Source organism: Lepidochelys olivacea, assembly GCF_965140295.1.
Source record: "Lepidochelys olivacea isolate rLepOli2 genome assembly, chromosome: 11".
Taxonomy (NCBI): domain Eukaryota; kingdom Metazoa; phylum Chordata; order Testudines; family Cheloniidae; genus Lepidochelys; species Lepidochelys olivacea.
This window is the reverse complement of record NC_140421.1, coordinates 44,006,000-44,030,093: the sequence shown is the minus strand read 5'-3', so window position 1 is coordinate 44,030,093 and position 24,094 is coordinate 44,006,000. Positions and strand designations below refer to the sequence as shown.

The 24,094-nt window shown below is 39.8% G+C and overlaps 1 long non-coding RNA gene across 2 annotated transcripts in view; it reads right to left on the bottom strand.

Annotated features, from left to right (window-relative positions):
* Positions 1–24,094, bottom strand: part of LOC311528386 — an 82,505-nt gene that overhangs the window by 24,170 nt on the left and 34,241 nt on the right. The window contains exon 3 of one of the 2 annotated variants that reach the window (XR_014713594.1): positions 9,402–9,469. The exons of the other annotated variant lie outside the window; for it this stretch is intronic. This is a non-coding gene — a long non-coding RNA (uncharacterized lncRNA). The remainder of the gene's footprint in view (positions 1–9,401; positions 9,470–24,094) is intronic. 2 annotated transcript variants of the gene reach the window in all.

Below are 24,094 nucleotides of genomic sequence, written 5' to 3'. Positions count from 1 at the left end.
AACAGGACATTTATACTTGACATGTGAAGTTTTTCAGTGCTTAAAGTGGTCACAGTTGGATGCCTTTTAAAAAAAATAGACTTAAGTTACTAATAATCTTCATACTAAGATTTATGGTAAGGAAGGAAAAAAAGGTAAATTATCTGACTGAGGAGTCATATCTTCCTTCCCTGGCAGCACAAGGTTTGTTTTAATGCTGTTAGGAAAAGTCCAATTAAAATAATTTCTGTCAGAAAGCTAGGAGATATGTAGCTCCAGCCCCAGTTCAATGGTCTTGAGCTGGAATGACAAATCTTTCCTTAATTGGTACTTAATATGGTTGTGTGGGATTGGTAGTTTTCCGGGATAAAAGAAGATGGGAAATAGAAAACAGTGGAAATTAGATTAATAAATACTTCTCTCTGAAGTAGTTAAATCAACAACCATGATTTTGGGCATCGTTTATGAAATAATAGGTAACTAAGCGTATTTTATGAGATCTTTTAAATGGCACTTAAACACAAACACCTATCTTCAATGGAGAAAGAGAAACTAATGCCTGCCATTCCATTTACAACTCATTTTGTTCGTCCAGCCTGTTGTGAGGGTCTCAATCATTGCACACCTATGAAATTCTGTACTTCTATTGCTTGGAGCACTGTGGACTTCCTAGTGGATCTGTGGTCCCAGCTGAGACTGGAAAAAAACTACAGTTGTTCTTTTGATATCCTTTTTAGATTCATTTATTTTGCTTTATCACTGTTACTAAAATTTATTTAAACATAATAGATACAAACAAGAAAATAGCATACAACATTTCCATTGGCACACTATAGATTTTTCAAATATAATGAGCTATCAAAGAATTTTTAGGATTCATCAGTCGTCCTGGTACATATTTAAAAATGGAAGTTATTAGAAAAAGCCTCGATTGCCAAGATAAAAATATACCCTAAATTCTAATAGTATCAGAGGTATGTTTCTGTGTGATTGAATGTTTGCTATCAATTTAATATTACAGCATCATTATACATGTACAGGCCCAGATTCTGTCATCTTTAGTATTTATCAATAAAACTTCCCGTTTTAAATTAATTGGTCTGCTACAGGAGTAAAGTGCAACTCAACCTGAGGAAGGGTTGCAGAGTCTGAGCCATAGAAAGATGAATAGAATGATCAGGTCATTTAGTTTTCCTTTTGCTGTATAGTACATTTCCTAGTACTTTGTCCAGTTCAGATGTCCCAAGTGATGGGGCCTCCATCACTTACTAGGGAGAGTTTATTACACAGTTTAATAGATCTCATTGTCAGGATGGTTTTCCTGATATTCAGCCTAAGTCTTCATTCTTATTTCTTGGTATACTGTCTTTTTTACCTCCTTGCTGCTTACATTCTTTAAATATTGGAACAATAGATTATCTCATACCACTGTTAGTCATACTCATTTAGGCAAGCTATACACTTGTAGCACTCTTGACCTTTCTTCATATTTCAGTCCTTCTGGGTTCTCCTAGTAATTAAGGCCAATCAAAAAATATTGAGTATTTTCAGTGAACATTTTTTAAAAAGTAACATTTTTGTTTTGTTTTTGAATGGAAAAATTCAATTCCATAATGAACTGAACGGAAGCATAACATGTTATGTTGAGTAAATAATATATGACAAATATCATATTTGACGTATTTAGCCTCTTTTTCTGCTCATGGACAATCCCTGAGATGACAGTGATTGTCTTGAATGTATTCAACAACTCTTTACCTCAATGAGCTGATCATGAACAATTTTGCTGAGAATACTCACTACTTGATAGTCAAAATCTGAGCTAAGTTGCTTACTTGTGATTTGGCAGATAAGTCATATCAGTCTTGCCATCTTGGCATTTATACCAAAATCATCATGGTCCTAGAGGAGCATCTTAAAATAAAACAAAACAAGTGTTTATTGCCAGACAGTTCTCTCAATCCTCAGCTCCTGAAATATAGTGTCTAATCCCTGACTGGATGAATTGGCAAGGAGAAGGGGAGAGGAATTGATTACTGGAGCAGGGAGGAGCCTGAAGGGATTTGCGCCTCCTCACAACTTCATCCTGTACTGAACTTGGTATTGGCCATGAGAAAATGCAAAGAAAAAGAAAAGTGGTTGAGTCAGGAATGCCACTGCCTAATTACTCCTCCTTAGGGCATGTTTACACTTAAAATGCTGAATTGGCACAACTGCACCGATGCAGCTATGCTGCTTTAGCACTTTAACAAAGATGCTCTACGCCTACAGGAGAGATCTCTCATATCGGCATAGTTAATCCTCTTACCAGAGAGGCAGTAGCCAGGTCAATGAGAGAAGCTTTCCCAGCAACATAGCGCGGTCTACACGGTGGGTTAGGTTGGGATAACTACGTCACCCAAGCGTGTGGATTTTTTATACCCTAGTGACCTAGTTATACCAATATAGGTCTGTAATGTAGACCAGACCTCAGATAGGTATTTGAAACACTATATGGCCAAAGCTAAATATCAGAATTTGATTTTATTATTTGCTCAGTGTTGATAGTGTGCTAAGTACCTGGAAAGAGACAATTCCTGTTCTGAAAAGCTTCCAAACAACTATGACCTAACTTTTTTTTGGATTTTGGTCCACTGTGCCTAATAGCAGCCAAATTCTGATGCAATCCTAGCACCTAATGACATACTATTCATATTTTTCTTTGAGGAAAGTGATTGGTGGCAGTGTTTGTTAAGCACAGATCCATTTTACCAGGACACGTGCACATACATTGTGATTCCTCATGTCGTTTAGGAAATGGTTGTGCACTCTCTCTAGTTGAGGCCTGATGGTCCTATCCTTTAAACTGATGTATATCAGGAGGAACTTCCCAGAAATCAATGTCATTACAACAGTGTAAGATAGAATCATGCCTTGTATGTTTTTAAAGGAAGTTCAATAATGCATATTTGGTAAATTGACATTACTTTACAATAATTCAACTGTAATGCACACAAAACTAAGATCCATTACTTTCAAATAGGAGAATGCTATGTATACAGTAAACTTACTTTGCTTCAACAGACTTGTACAAGGACTTGTTTTCATTAAATCTGGCTTGAATTCAACTTAAAATATTGTTTTCTTTCTTTTTTTGTCTTCCTGTCCATAACTATTCCTCTGCAGTGTGAAAATACCACAGCCTATGTTTGATGTCTTCACCACAGTGGAATGCTTTTAAATTTAATGAAGAGTTGCAATAAATCAGTACATTTCATTCTGCTTTCTATCATCAACACATATATACTTTCTTTAGTATTAATCCCCTCAGAGATTCTTAGAAATCAGAGGGACAGGCTAGAAGTAATTGTTGTTAACTTGTAAAAGGGTGGTGCTGGCATCATACCTGATAGTTATCTTGTCTTCATCTGAAATAACATTTTGATATTGCCCAATTATTAATTCTTTGATATTAGCAGTAAAACAGCATGGGATGGACTATGACATTTAGCCCAGCCCTGCTTTGGGGTGGTGAAGCCCATGGGACTGCTCACTGTACATAAAATTAAGCATGTTCATAAATCTTTGCAGGATTGGTACCTTAGATTGTAAACTATTTGGGGCAGGGACTATATCAAACTTTGTGCTTTTGTTCAAAACTAGCATAATGCATCCTGACTGATGGCTGTGGGTACTACTTTAATATTATACTAATTGTAATCATAAATCTCATGAGAACAGACTTTGTCAAGATTTCTGCTATATCTTAGTTCCAGACAAGTGGAAATACTTCGAGGATAGATTTTTCTCTAGGTATTTTAGTATTTACCCATCTGTTTTCAGTGCACGTTCAGAACAGGAAATACAGATGGGAGTGAACCAATCGCCTGTTTCAACGCCTTGAACCTGAGAAATTTTGGATCCATATTTGAACTTCCCATCAGGATCCTTGCTCTATAATGGGCAAGACAAAAACCCAGGTCCTGTTGATGCTCCCAAAATTTGGGAAAGCTCAGACCCATCTCTACCCGGAAGTGATAAAATACACTAAGAATTTATAAATAACACGTACACGCTCTCATCTCATTGGTATAATTTGAACCTCATTAAAGCCTTTGGTCAATTTAAGTTTGGATAAAGATCCAAGTGAGCTCTTGTACTATCAGAACCAGTTTTCCCACCCCTCTTCCCAGTGACATAATTATATCTTAATTTAAATAACTCTAATTAAACAACACTCTTCTATGAGAGGCATTGGCTTTAGAGGGTTTATTCCTATGTCTAAATGACAATAGTAACCTATTAAGTAAAAGTGAAAACAGAGACGAATTATCTCATAGACTTCTTGATTTCTCTGGGTTTTTTTTATATGCTTTGGTGAAATGGAGACTGAGTATGTGATTTTTACAAATAAGAGTCTATATTGTAGACATTTGTTATGTGCAGAGCCAGTGCGAGGCATAAGCAGACTAAACAATTGCTTAGGGCCCTGAGCAGCTCCAGGGCCCCCCCTATTAATTATAAGTATGTGGTGTGTGTGTGGAGGGGGGGCAAAATATTCCTGCTTAGGGCCGCCAATGGGCTAACACTGGCACTGGTTATGTGATGTGATGTCTGGCTTCTTGGTGGTCTGAAATTGTATTAGAACTCTGTTTATTAACCGAGGTTCCACTAGGGTCCAAGGTATCAGTCCCTAAAGTCATCACATTATTGTCTAGAAAAGCTAATTTAGGTCATATTTAAAGGTGTTTTATTTTCACTTATCTCTTCCTCTGAGTCCTGGACTCATGATAACTAAGGTACCTGACTTATAGGTAGGGCAAGACAAGAAATAGTCCCAGTAAACATTTTTAAACTACTACTAATAAAACATTCCTAAAATAGTTATCTGCTGTATATTCATTATATCCAAAATGCTCAATGGCATAAACAGAATTAAAATGTTATTGGCACTTTGTTTGGGATGATCTGCATCAGGACTTGAACTGGGGGAAAGGCAGGGATATGGTGGTACTCTCATAGATTCTGCCCACAAGTCAAACTCTACCTACTTGAGTTAGCAAAATGACCATGCAGCACAGGTGCTGAAACTAGGGATGCTGGGGGTGGTGCTGCACCCCCTGGCTTGACATGGTTTCCATTATATGCAGGGTTTACAGTTTTGGTTCAATGGCTGTCAGCACCCCCACTATAAACACTGTTCCAGCACCTCTGCCATGCAGGTATTAATCAGACAATGTCCACTGGGCTTCTCAGCTTGGCATCCCCTCACCTGGGTCAGATGCACCCTTGGACAGACCAGATTAAGACATAGCATAGGCTTAGATCCTTATCTCCTAGATTTGTGTGATGATCTCAGAATCTAAGTTCATTTAAAAAATATTTTTAGCCCTCATGGTTCTAAAGAAAAGTCTCAAAATGTGACCTTAGTGTAATCAATATATCGATGTCTGTCTGCCTGAGTCTGCTGACAGCCTCCAGCAGAAGGCAGGGAAGAAGCACTTGGCTTCATATCCATAACCAGAGCATTTCTCAGGGGAGGGAAGTGCTGGCTTGTTGCATTGCTTGGATGTCCACTTAGCTCTGTAGCAGTGGCTCTCTCAGTGGGATTTGGATGTAGTCCTGATTTCTGTGGAATTGGCTTCTCTTTGGTGAGGCTTAAATACACTGTAGGGCTCTGCTCCACCCATATAACCTTTAGACTCCACAGGTCCTACTGAGGGGAGGAAATCTTCCCTCAAATTGTATCCACTTGTGCCACCAAAATAAGACTTGACTCCCAAGAGATAGAGTGATGATTACAGATCTGCAACTTTCTTATATGCTTTGCAAGCCGTGAAATAGTTTAGCAAATAGTTTAAATAATCATCATTGAGCATCTGAGTTAATACTCCATTGTGATGAAATGAGTACTCACTCCCCTCAGAGCTATTGTTTCAGACTCTCTGCAAATGAAGGTATGTGTCACTACATTGGTTTATACTTGTGAAGAAAACCTTGAAAATATTAAATATGGGCTACAGACTTCATTTTTTTAAAATGAAAACTGAGGTTCTGGAGAACAATACAGCAGCCTCGGAAAAGTGCCAGGTTACCAACTCAACGTGACTTTCTTAGGCCGATTTGAGCCCTTATCTCTATCTTTCTCTTGTGGCTTTTGCAGTTATGTGGAATGCAGCCATCCCAAACTCATGCTAATAAAACCTATACAACTCAAAAATGAAACCTTTTTAAAGCCAGTATTTATTTATTTAGGAGCTGTTGGATGCCAAACAAATCTTTTAAAAAACTATCAGATTTCTGTTATGTTATCTGTTATGATAGTTATGTTACTATCTGTTATGATAGTTATGTTACTTAGCAGCAGATAATACATTATCTTAAAGATGACTGTGATGAATGCCATCTATGTACAACATATTGTAATTTAAAGTGCAGAGTACTTGAATATAAAGAAGTACTAGTAAGAAACGTAATTAGAGCTTTGGAACACCCATCGACTAATCAACCCTTTGCACATGTGCAGTGAAATACCTAGGCTATAAGGTTTCCAATTGTCTTTGCTATTAATGTATGACAGCTATACTTTACGTTTTGCCTTGGGCTAAACTCATTTTCTGTTGACTACATCTAAGGCATATAGCCAACTCTTAAGTTCACTTTGGGGTTATGAGGTTTACATTTTATAGGTACTAACGTATAGATACAACAGTTAACTGGATGTTTTATAATTGGAGTCTCACTCTCCTTTTGTGGGCACTGAACCAGATCGGCTGTATTAGTTTATTGCCCAGAACTCTTCACATTGAATTACTTAAGTTGCTTGTTCATAAAAGAAAAAAAGAAAAAGAAAAACAGTCTGCTAGCTTTGTGTAAATTCACCGTCAATTTATATTGAAATACAGGGTTTTGCCACTGGTTTGCTTTTTGTTTTTGTGTGAAGATAACTGTGTAACTAATGGTTGGCTCTACTGAACAATTGCATTATTGTTGCACTTAAATTGATCCTAGAGGCCCATTTTAGTGTGATAAAAAATTATAAATGCATAAATTAAACTCTTTCAAAGTACAGGCATTTTACAACAGCTAATAACTTCAGAATTGATCTCTTTTGCCTATTTTTAAAAAAAATGTGTGTGTATATAGCGCACATGGGGATCATTCAATGGTTTAATTACTCTTTATTTCTGGTGTTTACTGAAATTGTACATCTCAGATGCACTGGACCAAATTCTGCTCTAAATTACCTGTGTAACACCAGTAATCCCTGTGAAGGACTGCAGTGAGCAGAATTTGGACTACTGTGTTTTTTTTTAATGTATTTTAAAATAGAGCCCTATTGAAAAGTAAAAATTTGTTAAGTAATCCTGCAGGGTATCCAGTCCAATTTCAAAGGGCTTTTTTTGAAGGATGCAGATAAGTAACAATATCTTGCAAATTTATTATGTATGGATGCTCTTTTAACCAAGCACAGAACAAGACAGAGCTAGGAAAGAAACTGTCAATTTGTCAAAACCAGCCTTGTTTGAAATATATGCAATACAAACTTCAAGAATTCTTTGTATTATGGAGGAGAATAAGTGATGAACTGGAAAGGTTAGTTCTTATTGCAGACATCACTTAAACCTGTCTTCTTTTTATAGAACCATAGGTGTAGCTAGCACTTTTACAGGCATATAAAAAGACAAGGTACTTACCCTTGTAAGTTTACAATCTATACACTTATGCTTAAGCACTTTGATGGATCGGGGCCTTAATCAGACCAAACTCACAGTAAAAATGAAACAGAAAATTGTGGGCTAGGGAGAGAGCAGTAAAGGGGAAGTGAACACTGCTCTCGGGGAAGCACCCCTTAATCACATCAGATGGCACTGTACAAAACCCATAGAAGACAGGGTTTCTACCCCAAGAAGCTTACATGCACAGTTTGACAGACAGTGACACTTGCGACACATTAGATACCAGATAACCAGAATATGGATCAAAGCAGTCCAGACATCTGTTTTCCAACAAGCTTTTGCAGATTAACAGTGCCATGCTTCCTAGAAGAAATGTGATTTTAGGTTACTGGGATGAGTTTGAATAAAGGGATAGGATGATTTTCCAGTGAAGATGGAAATGGATCCAGTTCCAAGCATAAAGCGAAGCATGAAAGGAGGCATGAAAATGAGAAGGATAAGGATACTACAGGAACCTGCCAGAATGAAGAAAACGGTAGAAAGGAATCTTTCAAACCACAGGATAGAACAAACATGAGCAGCAGCACTAAGGCTAGGTTTGCCCACTGTGGCACTCATATAAGGGGCAGATCATGGCAGTCTACTGCAAAGAGAGAACAGTCTTTCGGGGGAAAATTGGCAGGGAAAATCAGGACATCTATTAGTTTTGCTTCCACCCAAAACCGAGATTTGTTCGGTCACAAAATAGTTCTAGCCACAGCCTCCAGGCAGAGACTCCATTTTCAATGAACAGTCACCCAAACAAAACTCTTCTTGCGCAAAGGTTCAAATAGAGCGACTACAAAAGGTGTGCATCCATCACTAATCTAATCCAATCCTAATTTTCTAAAAAGCAGGTGATTTGCCCATCTGGAATAAGAAAACATACTAGCCCTCCCCCAGGCTGGAGTCCAGGTATCCAAATCTGAGAACTTGTATACAGTAGAACATCAGAGTTACAAACACCAGTTACAAACTGACAGGTCAACCACACACCTCATTTGAAACTGGAAGTACGCAATCTGGCAGCAGTGCACTTGTGAGCACGCGCGCGTACACACACACACAGAGTACAGCACTGTGTAAAATGTAAACTACTAAAAAAGGGACAGTTTACCAAAAAAAAAGATTTGACAAGGTTAGAAACTGTTTCTGTGCTTGTTTCATTTAAATTGAGCAGCATTTTTTTCTTCATAGTGAAGTTTCAAAGCTGTATGAAGTCAATGTTCAGTTGTAAACTTTTGAAAGAACAATCATAACATTATGTTCAGGGTTATGAACGTTTCAGAGTTATGAACAACCTCCATTCCTGAGATGTTTGTAACTCTGAGGTTCTATTGTATGTCCTTTTAAGCCCAATCAATTAGAGCAGGCTTATCAGTTTCCTTCTAAAATCATTATTGTAATAGGCATAAATATAACATTAACATTTTGGGAAATTATTTTATAAATCTCATTTAATTATAATCATGAAATCAAAGCTGAACTAATTTTCACCTGAATTGCAATTAACACCACAGAAAAGCCCTCCAATCTTCTACTTTTGAGCAAAATGAATTCCTTTTTTTTACTAGGTGTGTCCAGCATTTAGCACAATGGGGCCATGATGCAAGTCTGTAGGTGCTATCATAATGCAAATAAATAATGATGATGAGTAAAAGTAACTCTACATATAACCTGAACACATTTAACTTTCTCAATTATGGATAAGTGTCCAAAACCTACCTGTGACTGCTGCCTCTTAATTACTCACTCACTTGCAAGTGGAGGAATCAGGTCTACTGGAACAGCCTCTGTATATATATATTATAGAAAAGAAACCAACTTAGTTGTGTAAACAACTATGTGAACTGTACCTCATCCGGCCCAAAACAAACGTGCTATCAATCACTATGGTAAGCTCATGATGGGTATGTGTGTGAGACCTTCAGAGCAGGAAGTGCATACAAAAACATTAACCAGTGTGCGAGTTCCAATCTCCAGTAAAGACTTAGCTGCTACCGTAGCAATTCAAAGCAAATGAGTTCCCCATTAGCTGTCTCTTAACAACAGCAACAAAGTAACTTCTAGGTTTTTAAAATTAACTCACTGAAGAAAACTGTGCTCCCCTGCCAATGCCTAGGACACTGCACAGCCAGCTAGCATGGGTATAAATAGCAGTGCAGATGATAAAACAAGACTAAGAGTAGAGTGGAATGCCCATGCCTGAACCCCCAGGCTATATACCTATGTGGCTCTCTACATGCCCAGTCAGTGCTTCCCACATCCATGCTCCTGTTTTTAGCAGTGTAGTGTCCTCCTGCCTCCCCCCTGCCAAATCCTGTCAGTCCAGCATGTAGCTACACACCCTGGGTGACAAGTATGTAGGCTGGGGAAATATAAGGGGATGGTGGATGCACATCTGCACGTGGCCACCAACCACTGGTCTCCCTAGGAAGAGGCAGCACAGGAGCTGTGGGAGCTATTATTGTTTCATGAATTTCCCTCATCTGCCCAGGCAATAAACCTCAGCTAAGTCCTAGCTGTTGGCTAGGGTTCAGGATTTGCCTATATGTGGGGCCCTACCAAATTCATGGCAATGAAAAATGCATCACAGACCATGAAATCTGGTCTTTTGTGTGCTTTTACCCAATATTATACAGATTTCACAGGGGAGAGCGGTGTTTCTCAAATTAGGGGTCCTGACCCAAAAGGGAGTTGCAGGGGGGTCACAAGCAGAGGTGAAAGTAAGCCAGTCCAGGCTGGTACGGTGTACTGGCAAGAGCCAGTACAGTGTACCGGATTGGCTTCCCCAGGTGAGAGATTTAAAGAGCCTGGGGCTTCTGGAAGCGGCAGAGCCCCAGGCCCTTTAAATTGCCGTCCGAGCCCCCCTGTGGAGCCCCCCGGGTAGTGGAGGCGGCTGGGCGCCCCAGGGCTCAGGCAACAATTTAAAGGGCCCAGGGCTCTGCTACAGTAAAACCCGGGCCCTTTAAATCACCGCCAGAGCCCTGGGGTAGGGATAGCGGCAGCGGCCGGGGGCTCCAGCAGCGATTTAAATGGCCTGGGGTGGTAGCGGCGGCTGGAGCCCCAGGCCCTTTAAATCGCTGCCCGAGCCCCGCTGCTGGTGCCCCGGTGTAGCAGCGGCAGGGCTCTGGCACTGATTTAAAGGGCCAGGGTTTCCCAGCCACCACTACCGCAACAGAGCCCCAGGCCCTTTAAATCTCCACCAGAGCCCCGGTCTAGGGGCAGCAGCCAGGAGCCCCTGTGGCTCCAGCATCAGGGCCCTGGCGGCAATTTAAAGGGCCCAGGGCTCCCCTGTGGTTGTGGCAGCTGGGAGTCCCTGGTCCTTTAAATCACCGCCGGAGCCCCGGGCTGCCACTGCTACCCCAGGGGCTCAGGCAGTGGGGCTCGGATGGCGATTTAAAGGGCCTGGAGCTCCCAGATGCCACTACCACAGCCAGAGCCCCGGGCCCTTTTAGTCTTGATTTAAAGAGCCCAGGGATTTAAATGCCCTGCCTCTTCCGGTTGAGCTCACGCCCGTTTCAGTTGATGCCCCGCCCTCTGCTCAGGACTCCAGTGTACCGCTAAGTCCTTTAAGCTACTTTCACCCCGGTCACAAGGTTATTTTAGGGGGGTCATGGTATTGCCACCTTACATCAGCATTGCCTTCAGAGCTGGTTGGCCAAAAAGCAGAGACTGTTGGCCGGACACCCAGCTCTGAAAGCAGCATCCCACCAGCAGCAGGGCAGAAGTAAGGGTAGCAATATCATACTGTGCCATCCTTACTTCTGCGCTGCTGCTGGCGACGGCTCTGCCTTCAGAGCTGGGCTCCTGGCCAGCAGCCGCCGCTCTCCAGCTGCCCAGCTCTGAAGGCAGCGCTGCCGCCAGCAGCCGTGCAGAGGTAAGTATTGCAAACCACTCCCCCCTCTCTCCCCCGAAATCCTTTTTGGATCAGGACCCCTACAATTACAACACCATGAAATTTCAGATTTAAATAATTGAAATCATGACATTTATGGATTTTTAAAATCCTCTGACTGTGAAATTGACCAAAATGGACCTTGAATTTGGTAGGGCCCTAACTATAGGGGACTGTAACTAAGACAATGGTATTCAATTCTGTATTTTTGTTTATTAAAAACTTTGAATTATAAAGTTTGCTATAGTTATATTGTCCTTTAAAAAGTACTCGCAACAGATATTAAGTTCAAGGGGATGGTTGATTTATTACAAGGCACTTTAATACTGGTTTTCAACTCCTTTTTTTGTGTGTGTTTTAAAATTCTACATCTAGTGCCAGTCACTGCCAGCAAATAGGACACTTACGCAAGATTCACTTTTCTTGAAAAATAACCCCCAAAACATTACTATTTGGAGTGCCTGAGATTTAAGAGTGAAAATATTTGTAACAAAAACCTTCCTGGAAATAAATCCATCAAACTAACAGTTGAAATATCCATATGAAATGACAAGATTGACAAACATCGGCATACCATAAATCTGTTCATATTCTTAAAAAAACAAAGAAATATAAATATAAATATCACTGTCTGGCCTGATACACCTTAGATTAAAATAACAATACAATACACACTTTATTTTGTGTAGTATCTCTGAGACTTTATCTCAAAGCACTTTAGAGTTAAATATGACATAATAGGCAGAAGAGAGAAACTACAGAGAATATGCACAGGAGAAGAGAAGTGTGTTCAGCTGAGATTTGAAGTCAGATTGAGAGTCAATGAGGTAGAGAGATAAAGAAAGGCTGTTCCAGATGGCAGGAGCTGCAGAGCAGAAGGCTGTCTCAACCACCAATTAATTTAATAAAACCCGCCAGTTTCATCCAGAGTGTTGCCTTCACCATGTTAGGAGCAAATGAACCCCAGACTTAAAATGAAACTAAGTGGTGCAAAACCACAAAAACCCAGTCCTAAGAAGTCCATGCTACACTTGCACATAGACTCCTGCATCGATACCTGGCACTCCCAGACTCCTGGGTTGAAACCCCCTGCATGCAGAATTGGGCAAGTTTCTCACAGATGTAATGGTAAGTATGTCATGAGGTTAAAACATTTGGTTTTCCTGCATCCAGTTTCTGTGAGGTGGTGAACACCTGCAAACCCCCACTGACTTCTACTGGTGATGCAGATGCTCAGCACCTGTCAGAATTTGGCCCACTTCTTTAAATCAAGCTGCCAACTGCAAGGGATAGGATCCCTTGGCTAGGCAAAGAGGGGCATGAGTTGGGGAAGTCACCCATGGTGTGTGCTTCTTGTGCAGTAGGAGTCATTGTAGTGAGGCCAAGCTGGCCACAAGACTCACCATATCATGAATCCTCCAGCCCTTTGATGACAGCAAGGATGCATAAGATATACAGAAGGCTACTTCAGCCAGTAGGTTGAAGCAACCTCCAGCTATGCAGCTACTTCTGATCATGGAAGGGAAGATTCCTCCCACTTATGTTCCTGCATGTCTGCCCCGTGCCCAGCCTGCTACTTGGACTGGGCTCTGGGGTTGTTGAAAAGCTGAACAATAGCATGGTATGAAGCTCAACACTGTTAAACCAGCATAAAACTGAAGTAACTCCACTGATCTCAGTATTTATATATTAAAATGAAGGTATGCTAGGAAAGGGCATCTATCACATGCTCTAGGCACTCTTCACAGAACTTAAGAATACATCACAGATAATACCCTGAGTGCAGCAGTACAAATCACGATAACCCATCACCAGCAAGTCAGGAAACTTTAAATCTCAATTCCCCAGCTTGTCAATTTCCCCAATGTCAAAGGACTAGCAAAAAAGACAATCTTTGCATTGTACCACAAAGGTCATAAGATTCAGGCTCCTTTAGACCATGGATTGGGGTGAATTCCAAAGCTGTGAGGTCACTCCAGGGATCACCCTGCCAACAGGTTTTTCTCATATATACCAGTGAGCTTCAACTCAGGTACCTCTGCTGATCTCAACTGCAGCAGTAGGGCACAGGGACAGAGGCAATCTCTCAGGTTAAGTAGGTCCTAAGGTATTTAGGGCTATGTCAAGGTTCCTCCCCCACTCTGAACTCTAGGGTACAGATGTGGGGACCTGCATGAAAAACCTCCTTAGCTTATCTTTACCAGCTTAGGTCAAAACTTCCCCAAGGTACAAAATATTACACCCGTTATCCTTGGACTGGCCGCTACCACCACCAAACTAATACTGGTTACTGGGGAAGAGCTGTTTGGACGCGTCCTTCCCCCCAAAATACTTCCCAAAACCTTGCACCCCACTTCCTGGACAAGGTTTGGTAAAAAGCCTCACCAATTTGCCTAGGTGACTACAGACCCAGACCCTTGGATCTTAAGAACAATGAACAATCCTCCCAACACTTGCACCCCCCCTTTCCTGGGAAATGTTGGATAAAAAGCCTCATCAATTTGCATAGGTGACCACAGACCCAAACCCTTGGATCTGAGAACAATGAAAAAGCATTCAGTGTTTTACAAGAAGACTTTTAATAAAAAAAAAGAAGTAAATAGAAATAAAGAAATCCCCCCTGTAAAATCAGGATGGTAGATATCTTACAGGGTAATTAGATTCAAAAACATAGAGAACCCCTCTAGGCAAAATCTTAAGTTACAAAAAAGATACATAGACAGAAATAGTTATTCTATTCAGCACAATTCTTTTCTCAGCCATTTAAAGAAATCATAATCTAACACATACCTAGCTAGATTACTTACTAAAAGTTCTAAGACTCCATTCCTGGTCTATCCCCGGCCAAGACGACTACAGACAGACCCAGACCCTTTGTTTCTCTCCCTCCTCCCAGCTTTTGAAAGTATCTTGTCTCCTCATTGGTCATTTTGGTCAGGTGCCAGCGAGGTTACCTTTAGCTTCTTAACCCTTTACAGGTGAGAGGAGCTTTCCCCTGGCCAGGAGGGATTTCAAAGGGGTTTACCCTTCCCTTTATATTTATGACAGGCTACGTAAAACCTAAAACTTTAAACGTCACACACAAACTCACAAGAAGCCAGTGCAGATGGTGGAGCACTCTGGATATGTTTGTAGTGAGAAACTCCACCTACCAAGCAGGCCACTGCATTCTGTATCAGCTTGGGGGGAGAGGGGTTGGATGGTTTTAAAGCCTGGCCCCAAATAGAGTACATTGCAGTATCTTCAGGACCGGCTCCAGGCACCAGCAAAGCAAGCCCGTACCTGGGGCGGCACAATTCCAGGGGGGCGGCATTCCGGCCAGCCTTTTTTTTTTTTTTTGGCTTGGGCAGTTGCGCTCTCAGAGCTTGGGACAGCAAATTTTTTGTTGCGGCGGCAAAAAACCTAGAGCCAGCCCTGAGTATCTTATCTTTGGGTGATGACAGTCACAACCACTTGGCCATATGTAAATGATAAAAAAACCTGGCCAGGCCATTGATTGCTACTACCGGAATCATCTAGTTCCAGCTAAGAGACCAACTGGATCGTTAGATTATGAACCTGATCAACAAATAGACACGCACACTCACAACTGAAGGGTTTTCTTGCCATGTCTTTCAAGATGTGCTCACATAAATCTGGAGTAAGACAGTGGTGAATCAGACCCTACATGCTGAATCAAAGAAGACCTAGTTTCACAAGACATTTTAGTTCTTTGCTTAATGTCTAAAATACAATACAATACACTAAAAATCCAGATTTGGGCTATTGGACAGATGATAATAAAAAATGCCATGTTAGATTTCCACTTATTCGATCAGTCATTAAAAAGATTTACAGTTCATACCAATATCAGATTATAAAAATTGGGGCCCTCCATAAATTAAAAGGGCTTACTCTTGTTGTCATGTAATAAGAACAGTATTATGTCATATCTGAAAAGGTCTAAGGGCCAGAAAACAAGAGGTAATGAGAAGTGATCTTAAAAGCATATAAGAAATTTTAAAAGCAGATTACTGTAGAATGTAATGAAATATTAGTTAAAAAGGTAACTTGCCAAAATAACACTAAACTAACACTTATCCCTGTAATAGCCTTCATGGCAAAATTAGTAATACACTATTTTTTATTAAAGAGAGTCTGATATAATGACACTAAATTCCATGCAAATATTCTAGTTACTCAGGAGTAATTTATTGTAGTTTAACTGGAAATTTTTTCCCTTGGATCTTAAAAGATTTTACAGCCTCAATTTTAGCACTTTTACTCCTAATAATCAATATTGATTTTACTGTATTTTTTTTATTAATTTGTCTTGTTTTATATAGGATCCAAATCTCAATACAGTGTATAAAGTGATATATTATCTTCATTCTAAAATCTCATTCATTTAGTTAAATATTTTGGATCATCAATAGATCATTTTGCTAACATTACAAAAAGACAAAATAGAACAAAACCTTGTTTTCTGTTCATTGGGAAGTGGCGATTTTGTGCTATGAACAAATAGGTAGATGGCCATGGAAGGAAGAAAGAAAAAGAAAACAGGCAGGATGGTCCAGTGGCTTGCTTGTAGCTTTGAAATGCTATTATCTTTTCTCACAGATTTTTACTATAGAGCAGAATCTCTAATTCAATGCATGAGTTTCACCTGAGTCCATATCATATGCTCCTGCAGTAATCTCAGTGAGAACGGGAAAGAGGCCTCAGGAAACTGGACAAGATGTCCCCCACAGAGCTTCCACTACATGCTGTCCTCAGGAAAGAGAGTTTGTGGCCTAGCAGAGGGGGCAGATGTGGCATCCTTCTCCCCTGCAGTTTGAAAAGTTGCTGGAAACTCAAACTCCAACCCAGCATATTCATGGGCATCTGTATAGGGGCTCCTCCTTTCTTCTGTTCTCCATCCTTTTTCCCTCTAAGCAGCATGATTCCCTCAGGAGCCATGACATGTTTGCCTCTCACCCCTGTGGCCAAATCTTTAACTTCGCACTCTGTCCTGGCCCCTTGAAGAAAAGTCAATACTGCTTCTCGCTGTATTAGCTATGTTGGTCTTTGAGGAGATCATGCTGTGCAGGATGACTGCTCCCCAGTTCTACCCACCCTGAGGTGCCTTTCCACAGCACCATACTCTCAGCTACATGGTGTTAGCACACAGGGTTTTCCACAGGCTCCCAGAGTGGGAGGCACATGATGCAGAGGGCCTTCTTCCAGTGCTTCTCTGGCATTCCCTCTTCTGTATTCCCTCCTTTTATCAGAACAGAGGGGAGCCCTGGTCATTTATCCCTGTGTTTCAATCAACTTTATTTAGATAAAATGTGAGATGACTTCCCTTGGAGAAAGATAACTAGGGGGCAAGTGAAATTCTGGAACACTCATGTCTACACTATGAAATTAGGTCGAATTTATAGAAGTCATTTTTTTAGGAAGCGATTTTATATGCTGTGGGTGGGAGCTACAATTACATGTCTTTCTATATTTATAGCTGTGTTTCTGAGATGCCAGGAGTTCTCCAGTAATGTGCCACGTAACAGAGCTCCTTCTGCTCTAAGTGCAAGGCACATTTCTTTGACCTTGTCTTCTCTATGTGTATACATATAAATATTCCAGAACAAAACACATCACTGCAAATACCATTCTCCCAGGAAGAGGATGAGAGAGCTAACCTGTGATACATTAGTCACATCGTTTACTCCACTAATGGAAAGCGTTCAGATGCTAGGGTGATGAGTGCAATAGAAGAACCTATATAGAACAGAATAGACATGCTTTGTGATTGTTTCTCTTGACTTTTCTATACCTGGACAGTCTGCGGTTTTACTTAGATCTCCTTTTCCTTAACGCTGTGTTTATTTCACCATGTTTGGAAGTTAAAAGTTACCTTTTTGCTTCAGAATTAGTTTTGACTGATTAAAAGAATAAATCCCCGGAGCTGTCTTTTTCAATCAGGCATTGCACAAGCACTTGAACTGACTAAGTTCTGCAGAACATTGGAAACATGGTATGCCCAGGAAATGTTTGCCATCACATTAGTGATGCTATAATGGGCATCACAAATCACCTGGACATTAATAGAATGAAATCACTTACTGCTTCTGAGAGCAGCTTTATTCTCAGTTGGTGTCCTGAAGGCACCATGTGTGCAGTCTAGAGTTTCTATCACAAAGGAGAAATTTTCAAATTCCTGTTTTACTTGCTGCTGTTAGTTTAGTTAAAGTCTTTACCTATTGCTTCTGATAAGAGAATTTTGCACATAACTAGCATTGGAAAGAAAATGTCAAAATGTAACTAGTGTCACATGTTGAACTTCAAATGATCTCTGATTATCCAAAAGCAGGATGCACATGACTACTAATGACTGTCCTCTCTCTCTCACTTAACTGCAATAACCCATCAACTGCATTTCTTTAGCCTGTTATTGCTGTTTTGAAATTTGATCATCAGACACATCTGAAGACTTCTCTCAAAGCTCTGCAGATGTGTCTGTAACAGAGGCAGAGGTGCCTGTGTGCACTTCCCATTTGGCTTAGAAAAATGAATAGCTTCTGTCATCATAATCCATGTCAAACAGACAGCAGTGGTAAAATTAACTATTTCAATCAAGGAAATGGGCTGTTAACATCTTTGATTTGCTGTCAAGGAAGAATTCTGAATTGTGCCCTTGTTCCTAGACCAATTTAATTTTTTTAAAGAGATAGTTTAGGTAATGGTCCAGCAAAAGTAAAGAAAGCATATTTATACATTGTCAGGAGAAAACAGAGTTACTGTCCAGAAAATAAAATGTCTATCATCTAAGACTTAGCTTTCTGCTTTTAATTTACTTTCACTTTGTATTAATATAGTGTTTGTTACACCATGTTCAAAAAAGCATTTAGTTTCTCCAGTGTTATTCTAGCACTCAAATTGATAGCTGTAAAACAGATAAATAGTAGCTGTACTCCACTGACTCCTGCTCCATTTTTCATCTTTTGAAATAAAATCCCCAGAGTGTTTTTTTTTTTCAGAATAAATTGGAGATAAGAAAGTTATCTTTTGATATGTATACTTCTGAACACGGCAGATTTATGGAGCATTTTTTCCAGCTAGGACTTGCACTCTGCCTTTTCAGAACATATTTAATATTAAGAAATAATCATGTAACACAAAATTAATTGACTCAATTAGAAGCTGAGGTATCTAATTCTGCCACCTTCACGCACATTGATTAGTATTTTATTCCACAAGTAGGCCTATTGAAATCAACGGAACTACTTGTGAAGTAAGGTACTACTTATTATGAGTGAAAATGGCAGAATCAGGCCTTAACTCTTTTCCTCTCGTCACTGAGCACAGTTCAGAAAGCTGCCCTAAAGGGCACTCAAGGATTCCCACTTTGCCAACAGTTCTACACCTCCACTTAGAGAGTTGTGGGGAGCAAGGGGTTGCAGAAGAAGTGATAGGAAGCAGGCATTGGCTAGTAAACAGTTCTACAAGGTCTGCTGCAGTCCAGGTAATTTAGAGCAGTCCTTAGGCTGCATCAATTTACACAAAGAACCATTCTGGTCACAGGCTGATGCAAGATCAAGGGAACAGAAAGTTGGCTCAGAGACAAGTCTGCCCTCCGCTTTCCTGTCACAGCTGAGAATTAAACCCATTTTATTTAACTATGTTATCACGTTCATTAATTTCAAACATTACAAAGAGATGATATTTTGGTATATGGTTCTACTTTGTGGTATGACACATAGGAATGTACTAAACATTTTCAACTCAAGGAAACCTGATTACATTTTGACCTGAAATAACATCAGCTTAATGATTCTCAGTATGCTGCTGCATATTATCCCTGTTTTCCTGTTCCAGGCAGACCTTTTGAAAACAATGCAATCTACAGCAAGACAAAATGGTGGCGTAAACTGCAAGAAATGGGAAAAAAGTTTTTAAAAGCAAATGAACTAAACCTCTATATTTATAACTTGAAAGCCCATGCTCCTGCTCCCCTTCATACTGAAGTTCACAGTAGATGCTTACTTCATTCATCTATATAGTCCAGCATGTTTTTCATGCAATGCAATCCATTAGACATCTAGCAAAGGCATTCATCAGACAGATTGATAAGACAAAAAATAGTGAACTAAACTGATAGTGTACTGCAAACAACATAATAAAAAGAAGGAAGCTAGATTAGTAAAAGAGTTAATTTCCCATAGACTTGCCAAACTCAATTCTCAGTGATCCACCATTACTTTAAAAATGGCATCTATGCTATACTATAATGGTATCTATCTAGTCTGTAGGACATTCCATCTTCCATAAAATTTTAGACTGAATGAAGTTGCATTGCTATTAATTTGGGGCTATTTAATCCTACAAGTTGTTGAGCAGAATTGGGCCATAGACTTTATAACAGTAAAATTACTGTGCATAAGGGCCTACTCCAGATCCAACTGACGTCAGTGACAAAACTCTCATTGTTTTCATGGGAACAGGTCCTCCTTTGGTGACCACAGCAGGAGCAGTGCATCAACCCTCCTTCTCTGCAGCATAAAGACTTACCAGACCCTTATGCACCAGGCAATCCAAGGAACAAGCAGCAGTTCCCAGGGTTGGTCTTATATGTGGCTGGTGTACGAGAAGCCCATTGTGCAGCTATTCTATAGAGGATGAGACCTGCCACAGCACTCCTGCTAAGAACCTACACTCTCCAGCAAGCAGGTCCCTCGGGTAGAGAATGCAGTGAAGAAATTATTGCAACCCTGGCTTCTTCTTCTAAGTTCACCCCAGTGATCTCCACAGCCTTATGCACCCCCCAATACCCTTGCTCCCTTACCTATTCTAACCCTTTCCCCATAAGGGCACATTGAAAATGTAGTCAGGTTAGTAATATGGGATGTCAGGGCCTTGGTCTTTTGATCACCAGAAGTGATTCCACTTAACTATCCAATTTATCGAGGTAATTAGATAATGGTGCTAGAGCTACTCAGATGCATTGCTATCATAATCTGATTCTTTGGATTCCAGTCCTCTTGTGTTCGAAGTTTGAATAAAGGAGACTCTTCAATAATTTGTTGCTGAGAATGTGCCTTAATTATGTATCTAACACCACTCTTGTGAAGGAATGAGTCAGGAGAAAGAAAGAACATGACTAGTCAGAGATTCAGAGAGGACAGGAACATAGATTCATAGGATGAAGTTCTGGTCCTATTGAAGTAATTGGGAACTTTGCTGTTGACCTCATTGGGGCCAGAATTTTACCCATAGTGCTTGGAGTTGGAAAGAGCCTTGCATCATTTTCAACAAACATAAGAAATGCCCATTCAGTATGTCTGTCTGTCTATCTATATTAATATTATAAAGTGGATGGACTCAATTATTTTCACAAAATAAAAGTAGCAAAGGGAAGTTTATTGGTATGGTTAATTAATACAGCTGGGTGACTTTTTTGACAAATTGTATTTGGGGGGCTGGAATTTTTTTAAAACATGTTGAAACTTTTTCATTACAAATATTTTGTGTAGGAAAAGTCAAAACGTTTTGTTTTGACTTTTCAGGATGGCATTTCAATTGCAGACAGTTTTTAAAATGGAGGGGGATGGAAAACACAGTGACAAAATCAAAATGAAAATCTTAATTTTGTTTTGTTTGTTTCAAATCAATTCCTCATGTTTTGGTTGATTCAAAATGAAATTTTGTGATTTTTTTTCACTGTGAGGAAAATTTTTGAAACTTTTGTGTTTCAGTTTGAATTGAACTGGAATTTTTTTCAGGTGTTTCAGTTTGGCCCCCATTATTCACTTCCGCTCTTTTAATGAATAGCCTGCATTTGATGTCTCGTGTCGTCACATAAGGAATATGGCCACTGAAATATTCTTAGCATAGATCTGGTGCCACCAGATGAGACTGGTGATAACTAGAGATGGGGCCAAACAAGAACTTCGTATCTAACCCCCTCCATCTTTCTGTTGTATGTGGTACGAGGGTAAGAGGGGTTGAGGAAACTGTAGAAGAGCTCTGATCTGTTAGGACCAGAGCGAACATTTGGGAAAGAGAAGAAAGGGATTGTGGATTAAGGCTTTGTCTAGAAACCATGCAAAATTGATCAGCTTTGCTCACAGTCCTGCAAACATGCATGTGAGTGCCTCCATTGAGTTCAATAGAACTACTCATGTGACTAGAGTGTTCTCCCTTCCTGTACAGAATCAGGATCTTAGTATGGTTCTACCTCAAACTAGGTAAAACTTGTCATCTTTAGTTTTTCCCTGAGCTTTTCAGGCTCCTTTTATACCCCAAATTCTAAATTCAAAGTCATGTGAACTGAATTGCCCTCCCTTCAAAAAAACAAGAGCTCACCAAAACCTTTGTGGAATAAACCCACTGAAGCTACTAATGACTTTCATTTTCTGATGCTCACCCAGTAGAAAAAGAATGCATAATCCTTTCCTCTTAAAGGAAATGAAGAGCTCCATCCTCAGTGTGTGGGAGCTGAGGGGAGAGCTAATTACTTTTTCCATGCCAAGAAAGAAAGGACATGTGGCCAGAAAGAAATGTGAATTCTATTGACTCCATGACCTCTGTGTATATGTGAGTCTGGCTTGTAACTAACTACACTGGAACTGGTGAGACGTTTACAGTGTGTGTGTGGCATGGGTCTCAAAGGCAAAAAAGAATGACATGCAGCTAGAGGAATATAGCATAAATAATGTGTCCATGAAGCAGTCCGTTTATTTGTATGGACAGGCCTTTGTTTGGCCCATGAATTCACTAATCCAGTTGGGTATCAGAATATTTTAATTTTTGCCAGTTTTGAGTTTGGTCTTACTGTTGTAAGATGCCCATGTACTGAGGTGATGGATGCTAGTTAGAAATCTGTGTATAAATAAAGAGAAATTAACAAAACATTGTTGCTCTTACTGCTATTGGTCTGAAAAATCACCTAAGAAACGTCAAGTCCCCAGCCTTCCTATTTTTACCCACTTGTAACTGGCATTACTAAATTATTTTTTGCCCTGTGATTTGATTCACAGTATAGGATCCAGGCCCCTGGAATATACTCATGCAAAACTCCAACTGCTCTGAATGGGAGTTTTGAGTGAGTAAGTTATTGACAGATTGGAGAAGAACTCTGAACACCCGACTCTCAGTCCTAGATTTCCTTTTCTGCATGCTGTCTCTATATGGTTAGCATCCTTGTATTCACTCTGTAATTGAAACTGCAGTGTCTCCATCAGTCTGGCAGTGGGAGATAGGGAATAGGACATGTTTCTTAATTAGTTCTTTGGTGGCAGTTTTCTTTTTCCCTTCTGATATTTTTCAGGATCAAGGATCTTTTTTAATAGAAAAAGATGCTTTTCAGTCACCCCCTTTTCTTGTTTCACGACCAGGAAATGCTAGTTTAATTATTTTTATTCATTGCTTATCGGTTTACTATAGCTAAAAATTAAAGACAGGTATTGCCATATAGGGATGCGCTCTACACAAGAAAGAATATACATATAGGGAAAAATCATTATAAACCAAATTCCACTCATCAGCATTCACAATAATATAATACAAAATAAAAGGGAAAGTGCATGTGCCCATATGAGAGAGAGAGAGAGAACATGAGGTAAAATATAATTGAATAAAACCAAAAAATGTATTATTTTATAGGACTAAATTCATTCAAAAATGTACACATAAACCCCAGGCACCAACATCTACTTTATTCATGAAAGATCACTGCAGAAATTCCCATAAAATTGACAATAAAGGGGATGTGATGTTAAGTCAGTATATTATTATTAGAGGGTTTTTTTAAAAGACCCATGTGTCTGGGAAGCCTAAGGAAGAGCCACTCCAGTCGTGTCCTTTACAAGGCTGTCCTCACATTCTGCAGTAGAAGTCCCACATCAAAAAGGTTCTTAACAGCATCAGCATTCTGAACGAAGAATTAAACCCCATGATGAAGCAACTTCAACTTAACTGGAAACAAAATAGCAGCCTCAATATTTATGTAACATAATTTAGTTCTCATTACTGAACATTTTCTTCTGTTACAAAAAATAGTAGGGGAAAAAATCATTTTTTCTCTTATCAATGTAAAGGTACGTTCCCACTGTTGCAGCCTGTAAAATCCTCTCACTCCTTATCATTGAAAGAAGGATTAACTGTTAGGGTGACTGTTGAAGTTGTTGAACAAGGGTCTAGATTCAAAGTGTGCAGCCTCACAGGGATACAACAACACTTACTCCGTAGATAAGACAAGAACCAATTCACTACAAGTGAATTATTTTTCTGAAATCCAAATTTAGTGACCTCACTGTTTGATCTGGAGAGATTTGACCTGAGACAGAACTACGTGTCTCCACTTTTACTCCCTTTTGACCTGCCCTTGTTAGAGGTTGAAGTTAGACATCCATAAATATCTCATAGCCAAATATTTTTTCTTTAAGTGAACAGAACTATATCAGCTCTGTTTAGTTACATATACATCATGACATCTCACAGTGAAGTCACCATCCTCTGAAAGGTAAATCTTGTAATTATTAGAGCTGTGCAGAGGATGCAA